Genomic DNA, 16,361 nt, shown 5'->3' with positions numbered 1-16,361 from the left:
TCGGCGGCGGCGGTGGCGGCGCGACGAAGGGCACCGTCCCCCTATTGCTAGTTCCGCCGAGCAACGTGCCGAGGAGACGACATTCTTGGATTTGCGGGTGAGTATACATAAATCCGGACGCCATCCGGGATAGCGGGAGTTTGTTAGGGAAACTGTACGGAGGGAAATTATTAATTAACCACTTAACATGCGTCCCATGCGACCACATGCGAGCTCGGATTCCGGGTTTATTCGCGCACGTTCGTCTCTCATGTGCACCGTGCCGAATTTGTTTTATACACTCTGAAATGTTCCAGCGTTAACTCCTCCGTCGAGCTCACTCCGGCGAGCTGATGTATCTTGCGGATACTCTCGCTCGTCGAATCTAAATTAGATCCAATAAGGTGTGCTGCAGATAGTGATACGCCCATTATGCAAATACGACAGTTCTATGTATCGTAATCAAATGTATATAGATTGTTTGAACAATGTATGTCGTTACGATTCAATACCAAGAAGTATTAGATAGTAGATATCTTACGATAACTGTTATTCACTAAGCTAACTGTTACACGTGCTAATTATCTGTACAAGACGTATAAATTATAAACTGTTATAAATTGTTTATAACTGAAGAGAAAGAAGAAAAGGTTTCCAGTTTTAGAAATTAAAGCTGTTACTTCATCTCTTAGTTCTTAATAATAATTTATGAGAAACAGCAGAAGAAAAGAGAAAACCTTTTACAAGGAAAGTCCTTTTGGAAGGTCCTTTTTCTACTCTTCTTTTTTTTAACGTGTAAACGAACAATTTATTATTGTGCGTCTAATAAAAACTTTTTAAAACATAATGTTTTTGCGAAAAAAGTGGAAATATTGTTTAAAAAATCAGTTTTTTATGATTAACTTTTGAATAAAAACTAAATTTAATCAACGTACGCCAAACATATAATTTAAACTTGTCTCCACAGAAAATACATGCGCAAGCATAGTGATCAAGTTTTGGCTATTTGGATCTAACTAGTAGGTATTTTGGTTCCCTCGGGATCTTTAATTTGGGATAATTGTACGTACAGCGGCGGTTTCAGACTGGGGTGTCGCTACAATTTCGAGAAGTTCGCGCGAGAATAGCCGCGTCGTTTTAAATAGAGTCAAAATTAAATGATAGACTTTCTCATGACTGGTGCTCTCCTTTTAATTCTCGTTTAGGTTAACATCTGATGTAAAGTTTCCACGCTAAGCAGCTCCTCAACCTTTGAATTCTGGTAGTAATTGAATAGTTTGCTCGCGTCTTACCTAATTCATTCTGCGCGTAAACACAATTGCAAAATTTTATTTGCAATTGATTATTGCATAAATATTCCGTGTTGCCGTTAACGAAGATTTGTGTAAAATGCATCGAGAATGATGGCGAACGCGCGTCATTATCCACTAATTGGTTTCATTGCTGCTGTGTGTTCATTTAATTTTTTCCCGCATTCTACACAAAGATATTTGCATATTAATTTCTCCGTATTTTGTTTTTACTAAAACGCAAAGTTGACCGGCGGAAAGTTACGCGCGTCATTGAAATACGCAAACTATGTCCCGTTGCATACATTAACTTTAAATTAATATTATCAAATTAAATTTATTCAACAGAAAAGCGTAAAATCAAGATTTTTAACGGGTCATTCTTTACGCTTGATTATGTTTAAATTAAAAACTTAAACGGTATACGGTAATACGGAGAAAATCTTTTTCTGTTGACCCTATTAAGATCTTCCTTTTTCAGAGAAGGAAGAAAATTCTTTTATCTTTTCTTTCCTGTCATCGCCAAGCGGTGCCGTTTTATAAGACTCTTAAACACACCAAAGATACAGGTATTACGAACTATACTTGCTGAAAATAAGAAGGAAGTACGCCCGTGTTTTTCTTCCGGATAGTCATTAGAGAAGGAGCACGATCGTGTAGACTGCTATGGTTTCATTAAATTAATCCACTTGTGTCCACTAGCGCTAGTATTTTCTGGCTGCTCATACTCTGCGACGCGCGACGTGCGCGCTCTATCTTGGGTTTTCTAATTACTTGACGTATAGCACCGAGTTTTTCTTAGATTTTTATGCGCGCATTGAAACTTTCGTACGTTATAAAACTGCAGTTTCCGTACACTGTAAAGGTACTTCGTTACGTGGTTTCTAATTTTTACTGTTATTTTGCCGCGAGAACGTACGTACAATACCTAACATCAGTGGCTTAGGGAGGCAGAGAACAATACGTGGGCTCGTAAATGCGCGTAAATGGCATGTGCAAATGGCCCCGCAAAAGGTGAGTCGCGTCATCAGACACATTTGTACAAGGCGTTCGTATAGCGATAACAATTGACTATTAATACCCTGGTCGCACGCCACGCAGCGTTAGACTCCTGCGCGACTTTCGTGCGGTAGTGGATTGCTTTCACGATTTACATGATTACACACAATGTAGGTACATGTAGAAATTATTATTTAACAATTTCCATTTTGTACGTCGCGAGGTACCTGACAGAAAAATTAATAGTCCGTCTTTGCATGCGTCTTACATGCAAAATTGAGAGATAACGGTGACAAACTAGTTAGGACAGGAAAAGTGTATAGCTTTCCTCATGCGAAAATGACTATTATCTTATAATTTAATTCCAACATGATTCTCCTCTGTCCTATAACAAACGCGCTTGTCTTATCAAGGCAGCAAACTGCGTCTCGCAAGAGATTGTATATCCTCTTTTTTTTTCTACGCTGCAGGGATCTATCCTCTCTCGTGTGAAGAAAGGAAAACAGAGCTTGCCAGAGGTGAATGCCTCCAAATTGCATTTTCCGCCAACACCTGCGCGAGCTAGGAGATCCGACCGGGAGAGAATCCGGTTATTAAAGATCGCGATGCAGCTTGCACCTTCGTTCCTTTTCGTTCGCGTTTTCTTCCATCGTTCTCATTGTCTGTAGCGGAAGATAATATAAATGACGTATCATATATACTTTATAACGTTCGTACCAGACGTTCAATGTTTTCATTGAGAAGCGTCAGAGATAAAAATTGGAGGAATTGATTTCTAGGACTATTTTCCTTCTTATATCACGAGAAAAACTAGAAATTAACTATGTATGTGATATTTATTTGTTTGATAAATCCCCTTGTCTATTATTCGTTGAAATCAAAGAATTTGTAATTAAAACATTTATTAATGCATTTAAATTTCCAAAAATTTTGTTTTATCGAAAGTAAGCACAATACATCGTTTCTCATATGCGGATAAAATAATTTTTGGTAAATGAGTAAAATAACACAAGTTTACAAGACAGAAAATAGAAATATTTATTAGATTAATCTTCAAGATCAAATATCATAAAATTACATTACATAAACATAATTTTCTTTTGTTTTTCCCGGTCTTTTGTCAAAGATTCACAGAACGACAAAAAAAAACAACTTTATACCATCCATCTTTTTATCATCTATCATTTATCAGCTCGCGTATAAATTGGTAATTCATCATCTCACGCGTTTTATCGTTTTATTCCTTTTTCTCCATTGCCAAAAAGTTGAAAAGTCAAAAATAACTAATGCGTGAAATAAGAGGTTTGAACGTAAATAGTGTACCGATATTTCTCCCTGATTTCTCCACAAAAATCGAATGACACGAGGATGTGTGCGTCGTATGTCGTCTACGACTTAAATTTCCTGAAGATATATATCATCGGTTTTTGGGATAAAGCAGAAGCACGTTACTTCCTGCTCTACTTCTTTCTCCTATTTATTCTACATACTCACTTCTTGTGACGAATGGACCTTAAATCGATACGCTGTTCGTATTAATATTGCTACGTTTTGATGTAAAATTGAAACGAAAGGATTGTGTGAGTGGAATGATGTTTCCGCTTCTACATTTTGCTGTTATTTTTCTTACGAAAAATTATATTTCGTAGCTTAAAAATAATATCTGCTTTTACACATTGTAGTCTTTAATAACTTATTATTATTATTAAGTCAATCGATTTAACGATAATAAGTTATTAAAGACATATATATAAAATTTTCTTTTTACATATTATGATACATACAAGATATCTTTAAATAATAACCCTGTTTTTCAAATAATTTTACGTGACATAACGTAAAAGGATTTTTTATTTTATGTTGCAGGTGAGTCCAGAGCTCGTGTTACTTCTTTGACTAAGGTTATGTGAGTAACAATTCAAACCGGTATTTTTATCCGCCTCTGATAGCACTCATATTTTACGTCACTCAGGCCAAATACACTGCGCGTTCGAAGCGAAATTTGTTGCTGCATATAAAAAGCAATATTAAGTGGCATCGATGGCGAATATCGGTGATAAATTAAAACAGTTTTAGCGGCGCTTGATCGAAACGAAGGGCCATTACGATAACGAAGATTAATATTTTTTAATTAGTTCCGATATTATATGTGCATTATGCATTTCGCAGCCGAGCATAATATCGTATAAAAATATCAATTTAGCATAATATCTAAATACTAAATGTACACGTGTAAGGTAATACACGCGTAATCGCTATATGAAGCTTGTTGTATAAATTTCCCATTAACTCTGTATATTCGTTAAATGCATTTCCCCTGTTATATTGCCTAGCTCCATGTTGAAAATAGTCTTCTATATCGAGAAGAGATAAGAGGCTAAAGATTAGGAAAGCGCTTTTAGTTTCTCTCCCATGAGAAATGCGGAAGCCTTCTGTCGGAACGGCTCATATTCTTAACGTCAACGTGCGCAAAAACTCCGGCTTGGTTGACGTTGGCATGCAAGAGGAAATGGGTCACTTTTTCGGAGGAAATATCAAGTTTTTTTACGTTATGCTCAGCATTACGATTATCCCTGCCATGTGCGACAAAGCATTATACGTCGTTTATGACTCTCGCAGTCTATCGATTGCACACGCGACGATAATGGTAATTACATGCGTGATGTAATGACTAATAGGGTTACAGAATAATCGTGTTACAGAATGGATACGCGCTTCAATGGCAAAACGGATAGATACGTTTCACGTAGAATCAATTTGATGGGTGAACCTAAAGAATATATTTTAGATATTTAAACTTTAATTTAATAAATTTAAAAATTACAAATATTTATCTAATAATTCTAAAAAATATTTTTATAACAATTGAATCTTTGAATGTTTATTTACGTTTATTTCTCTTATTTAATATTTCGTTTCATTATATTTGAATTTATTTTGTCTAATCTTTTTTGATATTTTTAGTAATTAAACATTAAATTTTCATTGCCAACACATTGTGTTCGATACATTCTACAAATCATTTTATAGGTATACGTTACTACATCAGAAGCACTACAAGTGTATTGTGTACGGATATGGTTTCAACGCGTTCTCGAATCGCCGTATTCCGCAGGTCAAGTGCACCGCGTGTTGTTTTATTAAGTTCTTATTTATAGTCCAACGTGACGGGTTTCCAACTTCTCCTTCGCCTCTCCTTCTTCATTCTATTTGCTCTTTCGTTTCTTTGAGCACCAATATAAGCTTGCCGTGGTAGGGGAATCGGAAGCATTCCTTCGAGAGTCCTGACAAAAAGGAATTTTCAAAAATTACTTTTCGACATATCATTCTTATACGAGCATGGCAAATTGAATTGCTTTTGTTTTAGAAGAATTCTGTTTGCTAAAGAACATCGCATTTACGTGTATATTTAGAAATAGAAAACATTAAGAAATATTATTGACAATGGAATTGTATCTTAATCTGCTATTTTATATAGGAGGGAAAAATGTGTTTAAGCTGCTTTAATCTCAATACATTTACATCTTGTTTATTTGTAATTTAAAAAAAGAGCAAAAGAGTAATTCGTAAAATTACAAAAAAAAACAAGATGGTAAAGTAATAGTTTTGAAAGAGTAGTTTAACAAGGCATAATGAAAAATTAATTTTGTTACATTTTTTATGAGAGCTGATGGTTGCGGCATATCTCGCATATTCGGTTCCTCACGCTGCAACGCCATACCATCGATTTATCGTGGATATATTTCATTTACGTTCGTTTCCCCACCGCTACGTAAAGAGATGCGCCGACGTTGCATGCATTTCACGGCTGAGAAGTTTGTGAGTTGCGCTATTCTTCGTTCTCGAAGGGAAATTAACGATGCGCGCCAAGATTAACATTCGTCTGTTATCAGTTGCTAAAAGTAAACTCATAAATATTCTCGACGTCAGAATAGAATAATATATAACGAACGCGTACAATATGTGCAATGAGTATTAAGGAAGAAGATTATAAGGTGAGAAGGAAAAGGAGAAAGGGAAGAAAATGGATGAGTGGAAGAGACTATTTTCGTTAATTTTATATATCAAACTTCATTCATTAACGTAACGTACGAGTTAGTAATTTATTATCTCATTAAATAACGGTGTATTAATAACAGTTGTGCGAAATTACACGCGAAGTGAGTTAAATGTTTCCTAATTTGTAAACAATATCGCTATATATGCCATCGTTATATGCCATAATATTGAAATTTACGTGGAAACTATCAGAATCTCGATCAAGAATCTCGAGAAGCGAGAACTTTGTCGATAGAAATCAATCTCTCGAGAACAGTCGTCAGATAATGAAAATATTTTGTCAACCTGACGCATACTTGAATAAACAAGGTCCACTTTACTTGGATATATTTTCATTATCTGTAACGGTATTTAATTTGTTCGGTGAAGATGTTTTTCTCTATTTTTCCAGTCGTAATTACCTTTCAATCATATCCGACAAGTAAAATGAAACGATAACTTTGCGCCAGAATCTGCGCTAAATTAACTTCATAACGTACTTTGAAGTTCAGATTAAAACGTGAAACTTTTGACGTTATCTTTTCATTAGATAAACTCGTAATCTTATGACATTGGCTTACTTAAATCTTTATTTTGTTATCCGTCCTTATCGGAGGTGGTCGGAAAAAAAGAGCCGGAAAATAAATCTTTTTATCGCGAGTTTGATGAATGAAGGTATTTCGTGAGCCTGACGTTTTAACCACCTGCGCGCATTCGCTGTTTTTCAAATAAAATACATTCTTGCACACAAAGCCGAATTTTGACCACCTTGTAGCAAAGAGAATGCGAGGCTACTAGGGTACAGTTCTGGTCCTGAGGGATCGATACGAACCGTTGCCTGCTACCGTTGCTGCTACTGATGCTGCTGCTGCTGCTGCACGGGTCTGCACATTCGCCAATAGGCGACAACCTAGCAGAAATGCACGCTCGCGGAAGTTTTGCGCAAATTACATCGTTATTTTAGTTTAAAAAATATTAGAGTAATTCTCACGGAGCTCACTGAGCTCTTTATCTCGATTAAAAATTAAGTTCGCTAAAATTAAATTGTCTTTTATGTGCGCCCATGTAATAATAATTTAACAATAAATTTTGCTAAGAGCGGAGTAGAATTAACAGAAGCGGGAAATCTTAATGAAAACGCTAATACAGTTTCATTGTAAAATTATCTTACGTATCAAACTATTAAAATTTAAATTATTTATTAAGAAGAGGCGTTTGAATTGTGCAGCCAACCGTATAAAAACCGATTGTGGAGAAACGAAGTAGAACAACCCTTTTTAGGATTATGCGGTTTAATGCGATTTTCGTGAACATTTAAATGCATTTTCATGCAGTGCATCGTCCGACACCTATTTATTTTCATACATTATAACGATCGTTAATGCAAATTGTTAACGTTGTCACTTCGCTGTCTTCATATGACTATGAATTATTGATAGGATATCGTGGGTCATTAGTCAATTTAAACTTCTTTATCAAGATATTCACATGTAGTGAATTGCTAGTGCGGCAAATTTGTATATATTTTCCAATTACTGTTATTGATACAAAAAATCGCTCATGCGACGATATAATTCTTACAAATTTAAATCAATCATTTGCATATATTGCGGTCAAAAAATTACTTAAATCATTATCGTGATGTCGATATTTGTTCATTATATCTTCTATCGTCTTTTTGTTGAATTATGCACGACCAATTAATTACCATAATACGCGGTTGCCTCTAACGATGATGTTTAATAACTTTAATCCCTTATATCGTTTGCATGCGTTCAATTTAATGATGATTGCGGCTCGTTGGTGCCGAGGCTGCTGCTGGCTTAATGCACGCGTGACACACGTGTTGTCGCTCGCTCGTGTTATGCGCGCGATCGAGAAATCGTGTGCTGCGTCATAATGTCTGCTGGCGACAAAAGTGTCAGCTGATGTTAATCATTGATGATTTGCATTCGTCACGCCGCGTTTCCACAAGGAATTACGACGCGCGTTGCAATTCGACGATCTTGTTTTGCCACTGTGATATCGACGGAACCACACGAAGAAAAGGGAAGGCTAAATAATTCGTCACATGAAAAAATAAACATCTCGTGTTAACTGACAATTCTTTCGCAAATTGATATCATTCGACCGAGCAATCGATTGTACAAACTTAAAAAGTGTAATTTCCCAAATGGACTCGAGAGTGAAAATTTCACTAGCGGGTAGCTCTCATCGCGAATTTCCCTCGTTTGTGGTACATTTCAAAGTTTGCACGTGTACGCGCATGTAAACGTGTCCGCGCGCATGCATGCACATTTCGTGAATTACATCGTAATATCGTATACACGACACAGCTACGCTGACGCTGGCAGGTGTAATGTTTGCGGAATTGAATTACCATTTGCCTACTCGTTGAGTCTAATTATACCGGGTGAGAAAAAATGTGCATGGTGAGCAACGTCGGATCGACGTGGCCAATTTTCTTGTCGTTTTACCGAATTACGTTTGCGCCAGCGAATCAGCTTTTTCTTCTATTTTCTTATCATCTCGTGCAACGAAAATGATAATTAAGTGCGACCTGTGCACCAAACTTTATTCGAGCCTGGATAATCTTTAGTTTTAGTGGAAATAATAGGGAGTCTCATGACCGAAATGCATGCACGAAATTGGAATTGTAGATTTATTACATATTGCTTTTAGCTCGCTTTGACGATTTAACTTTTTTAGAATCTTTGCTGTTTTAATCTGTTACTCTTTTGCCACTATTTTCCTACTCTATAATTCCATCACTTTAAATACTTTGCAAGACGCGATGTCTTCTCGACTGCTGTAATTTTCTCAGAGATATCTTTACGTTTCTGCTTCATGCATTACTGCAAGTGTTTGAAGAAGACGGTTTAACTTTGAAGCGAAATAGAATACGTACAGAAGTCGTAAGAGAATGACTAACGCTGCGTTCGAAAGCAATTTCGAGTCGCGCGTTATAACGTTGAAACTTGATTCCCGAGTTATCATATTTGACAATGTGTAACGACGTTTTCCAGTATTATTCCGTTAAGATCTTCCTCGCGCCAACTTCAGTTTTACGTTATTCTCTTTGTAACTTTTTACATTTATTCTCATGTAATGACGTTAAGGGCGATGCTAATGTTAATTAATGTAAAAATAATTAAAATCTTGCGCGGTAGCGGAATGTATCACTGTTTAAACGCGTAATTGAAAAACGTTCTTGCACTGTTTACTTTAATTTGTTTTTTGTAATAATGTTTATTTTCTCGTATTAGAATTTTGCCCGCTACAGACGTTATGTAATATATGTTGTAATACATAATACATGCACGTTTCACTTACCCATATGCATATACGAATTATGAAATGTACTTAAGTTTACGAGCGTTGTGTCACGTGGTTTTTAACTTCATTTACTTTGCGGCGTGATATATTGAAGGAGCTCATAACGGGTTGTGCCGCTGCGTCGCGCAGTGCCGAGTTGAGCTTGCCCTCGGGTCGTTTTCAGCAAGACCAAAAGTCTTTTTGCATACACCGGCAAAGCCATGTAGAGCGCCTCGAAGCGCGTATTACCTTTACCCTTTTAACGTTAGCATGCATTCTGTATTCGTCCTTTTACGATTTTCCCGTAATTATTGCGGTACGGCTCGCCGGGTGTTAAGGCATCTGCCCGGTTCTTACATCATGCTTTTTGCTTTCGCATTTCCCTGCGATAAAATTATTCGTAATATCGTTGCTTTAAAAGAGGAGCCAGAGCAAGAGTCTTTCTTGTTATTTCCGTCCATATATACGGTCAATTAAATCTGATGGACCGTGATTGAATTTCGCTGCAAGAAAGATGAGGTAAAAAATTTACAATGCATATTACTATTGGAATAACAAAAGTTGTCAGCATTAAAATGAAAAAATTATGTTGAATTAATTTGAAAATAATTTAATATTAAAAGTAATAATCTATTGAATAATAATAATTTATTGTATTATAATATTGATATCGAGATGCATAGAATAACAATTTTTAGAGAAGTCTTGTCGCAGAATATAATTATATATATTAAATGATTTTTTACATGTAAAATAAATTATCGAATTAAATTGTTTTAATTATTTGCGAAAATTGATTTAATTGAATTTAATTTCAATATCATTACTCTAAGATATGTATACAAATATATAAACATAGGCCACACTTTCCGTTATTGTTTACTAGGCGAGTATATTCGACGGTTTTGAGTTTGTGGTTTCCCGTATTTATTTTTCAACAAAATACTATCTCTCTGTTCACTCGACGATATTCGTGCGTCGCCTCTTGAGCCACTACACGGTTTTTATTGGGCAAATTAATAAAAGTGGATTGGAATGATTAAATCAATTATAATTAAATCTTTGTAACGCACGATTAAACAAAAGTAATTCTTTATCACGGTAAAAAAATCTGTCATTGGCATATATGCTATCTCATTTTGGTCTTTTTTGCCAGAGAATTAATATTATTGGCGTTAGAGAATTGATTAGCTAATTGGTCTTAAATAATTTATATCATTCTTTATAAAAGAAGTTGAGAGTGAGACAGAAATGTTAAAATTTCTTACAAAATCTTGGAGAGAAATTGCGAAAGAGTAAAAATAGCATGAATCTTTAAATTCGACAGAATTCGGCCAGATGTAAGAATGGCGCACTTGGGATTCAATTTGGCGAAATAAAACCATCTGCCACATTCATATGAATCGCTTTTGCGATTTAGCACACTCTAGTTAAATTGGTCCTGAGAGAATGTAAATTATTCCTTTTATCTTTCACATTTTACTCGTATCCTATGTTCAATAGTATGCTGACGTTAAATAATTTCCGCAAAATTTCATCCTATAGAGAAAACTCAATGTTTACCATTTATTTGATTTCTTTTTTCCATTTTCTATAAAATAAATTACCCTTATTTGCAATTGTTGACATTTTGGCTTTGCAACAACTTTCAATTAATTATATCTTAAAATATACGGTTATTAAAGCAGATATTTAACGCTATGTTTGCTACACTCGCTAATAACGTCAATACATACAACGCGTATTCATACATTGAAATTTTAGCTGTCAACACGGTCCTTACTTTCACGCAACACCGATTATCGTAAATTTTGCGATCTCGTATTACCACACCGGCACATAATAATTTGCGGCGAAACGTGTTGTTTGTACAATCCAGTAATTAACGTCGCACATAATTAACGCCGTCTGGTATTACACAGAGCACTGATATATCCGCGAATTTTTTCATTTCGTGCTCTGTAAATTCCGGTATAACTAATTCGTACGAAGATGATGTATGATACGTGGAACAATGGTATTCCGTATATAAAGAGTGACCCAGGGACGTGAAATTTAATTTTAATGCGAGTTTTAATGATAATTCCTTTTTCCAAGACAAATATTCGTGACGATTTATATTTGAGTATGAATTACAAACGGGGTATCTATTGTTCTTTTCAACGATGTCGTACACGCTCAGTTTTGATCCGTAGGACAAAGACAAGGTGCGTATTCAAAGAAGTTTATCTATAAACTCTAGTTTGCGTCGAGTTTTGAAGAGGCCAGAAGATCTGCAGCAAAAACAGAGTGGCTTTGCGGGCTTGTTCGGAAGCTCTACAAAATATATACTGATACAAACCTTACTATGGCGGTATATCCGAATCCAGAACTCGGGATAGCAACTTCTCGATCTTTTTGCTTTCGCCAAATCCCATTTTATCCAATTTGGGCTTGGAGATGAACTTGAGAATTTTATTTCTTACCAACTTCACCGAAGGGAAATTCAGTCCCTCGTTAATGTCCCTTTTGTTTCTCGGGAGACGTTTCCGCAGCGGCGGATTCCGGAGTCTCGCGAATACATAAAACGATTTTCGTTTTGCACTATTCATCCAGCTTTCTCCGTGCTCAGCTGTGCTCAGCCGTCACGCCGGTCAATTCAATATTCATTATTGCAATTTAATTAGGAACGTGACTAAGCATTAGGTGGGAAATGCGATGGATGGCGAATGCTATCACGAGACAGCTGGGCGCGAATTGGGGTCTAGGCCTAGGGCAGATCGTGCACACGACTGTTTCGCCCGTGAATGCGCATATACATGCACGATCCGACGATGGGCATGTACTTCCTCGCGAGACGAAACGAGAACTTGACCTATAAAAGCTCCGCCGGTTGAGCTTTCACGGCGGTCGTAATGTACCGGTTGCACGCGATCTTCCGCTTCGAAGCGAGGCCGAATATATCCGCGGGACTATCCGGCGCGTACCGCTTGGAAATCGTTCCCCGAGCTATAAATATGAGAGAAAGGGAATTAAATTAATCAAGGTTAATACCTCGTACTTGGGGGGTCTCTTATCGATGACAGGTGGCTCGCTTCGTTCGTTAAGGGCTAGTCCACGTCGTGTCACGATATTAATCTTCGTAAAAGAAGATTTAAAAAAGAAAAACGTACGTAGTGATAGATCGTCTGCATATGCCGACGGACGGCGGAAAACTTCGCGCGGGTGCATAGCCTTACCTAAAATAAGATTTACAGTCACGAGAATTGGTAGTTAGAGAAACTGCGTATTTCTCGTGTAGACAGGATTTAATAATAATTTTGGCAACTATCTCGAGAATCTGGAAATGAATCTCGTCAAAGTTTGTTATCAAAATTTGCATGAGAAAATTAAGTTGTGACATAGAACATTATAATGTATTTAATTTAATGTTTTGAGTAATAATGATAAATTAATTTATTTTAATAATATACATATTACATATTAAAAAATACAAATACATAGATCTGACAGAATAAATAATATTTAAAATAATGATAATTTCGAAAGAGAGATAAATATTTTCGTGTTGTTCGAGCCACTCGGAAATGCGCGCTGCATACATTGAAAATGTTTCACGGCTATGCACAGGCGAATAGGTACAAATTCATATAGAGCTTAATGCGAAATGTACGATGTATCCTCGTGTCTATTTACTACATCAAAGAACTGTAGAATGTCAAGAAGGATACGCTGCGTCACGCCCATATCTGTCGATATTGGTCGCTTTTGCGAATAGCTCGTAGTTGCATTCTGCGGCAATAATCCGAGACTTGCATTTGCCTTCAAGGGTATCGATCGTTCGATATCCTACACGTGTAATTTTTTGTAAGTATTTCTGTTTAACGGATGTTTTGTGAGAAAGCTGATTGACAGCTTCTACAAGAGCGCGTATTTTTAAAAATGTTCATAACGCGATAATCTCTAGATTACAATCGATTTACGGTTTCCTCATATATTTCTAATTTTCTTCGTTTGTCTTTGACGCTGACTTCTCCGAAGTTTTGCTGTAACAATTTTCTCGGGAAATTAATATTGCAAATTCATTTTGCAGATTTAATAAAATTACGCGAGGATTACAGAATCAAGACTCGATTATGCGAATAACAAACTAATCTAAATGCGAGTGGAACGTTGGGAACACTCGCGACTTGAGGGAGGGAAAAAGCAATTTTCAAGTCGGATGCGTTTTTGCAAGATTGATCGCGAAAACAGCAGAGCATGGTGCAAAGCACGTGGCGCGATGGCGCTTCGACGGACAGTGGTATCGACCGACCTCGAAATGTACTTTCGTCCCCCCCACCACTCGGTGAACCCCATCGCATAACTAGCCCTACCCCTCCTCGACTGACTATCCGCGACACGGGCACCCCTGCATCCCTGGCATGCTCTGGCTGCTACCCTTCCCGAAAATCCACGGTGTGTCCTTGGAAGTAAGTATGACGCAGATTGGCGGCGTGCCTAACGACTTTTGACACAGCTGGACACTTGTTATTTTCTTGGCACCTTGTTGCGAAATTAATTTACGTTTTGCCCAATTTTTTTCGTCCGGTAGGATTATATTTCGCGGTAACTCGAAACTATTTTAACCGCAACTATAACCGCACTAGGAAACGGTGGGACAGGCTTACTAGTGCGAACGCGTCACATCATGTTATATTCGTTCCTTTGACGCCATTCGACAACAGGGGTACTAAAAGGGTTAACATCGCAGTGTATACATGTCGATACAAGACTACCTTTGATGGTTGTGTATGGGGTGTGCAATTAATGCACGTGCTGTTATGATATTAACGGTATTTGCCGAGCGGATCGGCTCGCTGACGAGGCCTTTGATGCATGTTAGCAGCCGAGCAATATTACTTAATCTTATATGATATTAATTATTTAATAACAAAATACTTGTCTACTGGATCTATTTAAAATAAATACCAGAGATCAGGATATCTAGTTGTAAACAAAATTATGAATTTTTACAATTAATCAAATAGAAATCGAATACGTATATGTGCAGAATAAATAAACTTTGTAGGGGAAATATAGATAACCAAAATTTTATATTAAATATTAAAATATGTTAGTTTCCTCCACTGCGAGGAAATTGATATTGTATTATCTCAGTTAGGAATCGAATGTGGTCATTCTTGTTCCCTGGTGGTTCGTGTTTTATTAATTTGGTCATTGTGGCTTCGGTTTGGAGATATTCCTCGCAGTACTTGGTGTATTATGAAAATGAATTTCTAGCATCTCAGGGAAATTTATCGGGATATTCAATACTGAAATTTTACTTTTATTTTTTGTATAAGGAGAGATTAATGTGCTTTCAATGTAATAACATTGGTTTCTGTGTTAACCTATTATCGATTTCGCGTTTAAAACAAACGGATTGTTAATCCAATTCGGTTAAGTTCTATACGCTATCGGCTTCCGTTCAATCTTCGCGAAAAATGGTACCTTTAGATCACATAAAACTTTTACGAAAGGACGGACACAACTTTGATCATCATCGCGCGAAGTAAAGTGAATTACGTTAGAATCGTACAGGGGAACTTGCGAAAACGCCTCGGTGGACCTGGTGCGCCTGGGACGTACCAGTATTTGATCAAGTTATCGCAAGGGGGGAGGGGAGGAATCCGACGCGCTCCGGATATTAACCAATTATCCAGATTTTGATTGGTAACGTCCTTTCTTTAAAAACGAAAACTGAAAGTGCGCTCGTAATTATCGATTCGATTTAACATATAATAAGCCGACTTTAACATATCGTTTACTTCATTAAACAAAAGCGAGATATAAAGAATACGTTGTGCTTAGTTTTTACATTATAGCTTAGTTTTTATCCGTTGTTAGTTCCATATATATCTATTTGCGTTACATTAAAGTTTACCACCTGCAATTTATATTGTTCCTAATATTTCATTTTATGTTATTCAAGTAGGCACGTCATTAAGCAGAGGTTAAGCTCGATAAAGCTTATTTCAGCCGCAATAGAAAGCTACATAAATCACTATTAAATATACTAATGGATTTCAAACAGCTTAAATATTTATAGAAATTTTCCGCCAGCTCGAGAGAACTCGGCAACTCATGCCTCGCAACACATCCTATGACCTTCTACACTGTTGCGGGTACGAATCGTACGTTACAGCATTCGCGCGCTATTTGAGAATAGACTCGCATTTATCTAGACTTAACGCTAAGTAAATTGTAATCCTCGGAATAGTTTGCGACGGCGGGTTGCGTCATGAATTCCTATCCTTCTCTCTTGTACCTATGTAGTCGATCTCGTGGCGATTAAGCTCCTTCCATTCACATCGCGCACGAGACGCGGCGGATACCGATGGCGATAATTACGAATTCTCGCAAATGAATATCGCCTGCACCATCCGTCACGCCGAGCTCTTCCTCGCTATCGCGTATTACCACTACTCGCGCAACGGGTTTACGCTATCTTGGAGAGTCGTGGCTCTGTATACCGCCACCGCCACCGATGACCTCAAGGTATGCACCCACAAACGCATACATTTCGTTGCCAGTAGGCGCAATTTGCATAATGGGTCGCGAGCGCCGAGTAGCTTTTCGTGTAACACGTAGAAGCATCCGCGTAGACGCTTGGCGCGCGCGCGAGCGCGAAGCTCGAGTCTCGAGAAATTCCTTTGCTCATTCATCGCCGGAGAATAGCGCGGGCGGGGAAATGGCATTCTTCGACACCGTTGCGTAAGA

The 16,361-nt window shown here is 37.2% G+C and overlaps 1 protein-coding gene across 3 annotated transcripts in view; it reads left to right on the top strand.

Annotated features, from left to right (window-relative positions):
• Positions 1 to 16,361, top strand: part of LOC112451711 (cAMP-specific 3',5'-cyclic phosphodiesterase, isoforms N/G) — a 315,563-nt gene that overhangs the window by 149,743 nt on the left and 149,459 nt on the right. The window contains exon 1 of one of the 3 annotated variants that reach the window (XM_025011526.1): positions 8 to 97. The exons of the other annotated variants lie outside the window; for them this stretch is intronic. The gene's annotated coding sequence lies outside the window, so the exon portion shown is untranslated. Of the gene's footprint in view, positions 1 to 7; positions 98 to 16,361 lie in introns of those variants that run through there. 3 annotated transcript variants of the gene reach the window in all.

Source organism: Temnothorax curvispinosus, unplaced genomic scaffold (assembly GCF_003070985.1).
Source record: "Temnothorax curvispinosus isolate PA1 unplaced genomic scaffold, ASM307098v1 QBEX01002454.1, whole genome shotgun sequence".
Taxonomy (NCBI): domain Eukaryota; kingdom Metazoa; phylum Arthropoda; class Insecta; order Hymenoptera; family Formicidae; genus Temnothorax; species Temnothorax curvispinosus.
This window is presented reverse-complemented; position numbering and strand designations above follow the sequence as displayed.